Here is a 2,658-nt window from a genome sequence, read left to right as displayed (position 1 = left end):
AAGGTTTGGTTGACAGTTCATGCAAGCAGGTGGTAAAGGAAATTGTTAAAGATATCAATGAGAACATGGTGGTTTTGTATGCCCAATTGTCGGGACTCAGCAAAGACATGAAACTACTGCAAAAGACTATGGAGAGCATGTGCATTGACGTGATGAGTCTGCAACAAAAGGTGGAGAACATTGAAATTAAAGTGGAGACTGCAACGGTCGGGGTGTTAAAGGAAGTTTTCGGATTTGGGGACAGTTATGTCCCTAATGCTGTCGATGCTGCAGTCGTTGTTGCTATTCGGGACCTGGAATCTAGAGTGGGCGGTGCTAAAGAATTGGCTAAGACAATGGAAGAAGCTTCGGGAGAAATTGACCTTGGTAGCAACGAGTAGTTGTTTCTTTTTGAGTTATATCTATGTTTTGTCGATCTATAGAATATGGCGGGGTTTTTTGGAAATTTTACAGTATAGGCTATGTACAAAGCTCATATGTAAATAAGGTTGGTAGCAATAGGGTCCTTATTCAGTTTAAAACGATGAATATTTTTGAGAGCTTGCTCTCCAAGATTGTATGGGCCTGGCCCTTATCCAGATTATCTAATGAAAATGCTACCTGTTTCTTTAAAAAAAATAATAATAATAATAACTAAACCGATTTTTATATTTGTAATATTTAGATATATTACATGGATTTTGCATGTTCATATCAGCCTTTAGGGTAAATTAGTCCAAAAAATCCTCAAGTTTCCATATATAAGCAATTCAATATTTGAAAATAAAATGAATGAAATTTATGTTAGTGTCAATTAACAATAGTAGTAGGTCAATAAGCCTCACATTTACAGCCAGTCATGATGCAAGATAAATAGTGTCCAAGGAATGTCCTACCAAAAGAAAGAAGGAAGAAAGCACATATTTGAGCCAGAGAACCAGATAAAATAAGCTAATTTTATCATGGTCCAGAAAAGACCCAAAATGGGTCAATCGGACTCAGAAGTACAATCCAGCAGTAACATTCTAAAGGAGTGCCAAAGCATCTCCTATACGTTAAAAAAGTAAGGCATAAAATGAAAGAAGCTAAACTATTGTATGAGAAAAGTAACCAACGTTGTGACCCAAGATACAACCAGATAAGATAAAAGTCTACCTAACATCCAGTCGGTGCAAAAAAGGAGGGGGAAGAGTTAATTCCTACAACAACATCAAAAATACAGGTGGAGGTGGAAGTAAAGGAGGAAGAGGGAAAAATTGATGTTGCACGGAAGGAGCCAATATATTGTCTGATGATGCCTTCTGTGGAGAGACTAGGCCTGAAAGTGTCAGCTTGTGAAGCACTAGGAGGAATTAGAGATGAATTTGTTGAGACTCTCCTGAAACTCAAGGGTGTGGGAAAGAACCTGATGATAATAAACTGGTGTAAACAGGTGCCCTGAGGGGGCAAGCAACTAGCCTATGCCAAGAGCTGAGCTGTGATCTGCAAGGAGCTCAGGAGCTAGAACTCCTCAAAACTCTCGTGGGGGAAGCTCTGACAATTAAAGGCTGAGATAAGCCCCATCGTCTCCCAGTCAGAAGTATCTTGAGTCTATGTCTGCCACTTGCTGCCACCAGCAAACTGACTAGAAGAAACAAAAAAGAAGTGATCCAACTGATTGTGTTTGTCAACAGATGTCCCTTCAAGAGCTAACACCTTTGTACTAACATTTCTCACATAAAAAGAGCTAGGCAAATCTGGTCTATACAGAGGAAGAAAGCAGAGAGGATACTCCCAGTAAAGAAGGTGGAACTTCATATGATCTCCTACTAAAGGGGACATCCGAAGATGAGGTGTCCCTTCAACTTAACCTTTTACAAGTGACACAGATGGCAAATAGTCTCCAACCACAAGATGTGATGATCTGTCTCAATTCAAAAAATCAGTTTACTTAACGATTAAAAAGATGTTTTTTTGAAAAATCACAAAATGATCAAGTAAATGAATTTTATTCCAAAGGCAAACTTTATAACAGAGAAGTCAAATGCCTATAATCTTGAGTAACAAAGCAAAATCAAGCTCAATAACATAACAATATATATATTAGATAGAGCTTGGTCTATTCAAGCTCAATAACATAACAATATATATATTAGATAGAGCTTGGTCTATTCTACAAAGAGCTTTATATATTCACAAAAATATTTCATCTACAACATACATCTATTCAAACGCACTTGTCTTATATATACAGAATAAATGTGGTCTCTGACTTATGTACTCTGATGACTCCAAATTCTACCATGTCCAGTTCTTGAAAGAAATATTTATGTAGCGTCAATAATCCAGCTATAACCGCCCAAGGCATTAGCTCAACTGGCAGTATCCAATGTTGCTCAGCATTTAGCTACTTCCATGCTAGCAGGTGCCTGGTTCAAATACGTGTAGGATAGGCCAACTAGTCTACATTGACATGTTAAAAGGGACGCCATCCACAAATGTACGGGAGCATCCCTTAGGTTCCCCACAAGATTTATCTTGGAAAAGAAAAATCCAGCTATAACATTAACTTTGTATATTACCTAATAGTGAAAAGGAAAAAATGTTATAGGTAAATGTGAATGCTTTAGCAATGTAAACCAAATAACATGTAATTGCAAACCTAAATAATAAAAGCTTTTCAAAATATCATTACACGAG

Source organism: Pinus tabuliformis, chromosome X (genome assembly GCF_031772625.1).
Source record: "Pinus tabuliformis cultivar Carrire ecotype Pingquan chromosome X, CPIR1, whole genome shotgun sequence".
NCBI classification, from domain to species: Eukaryota; Viridiplantae; Streptophyta; class Pinopsida; order Pinales; family Pinaceae; genus Pinus; species Pinus tabuliformis.
This window is presented reverse-complemented; position numbering follows the sequence as displayed.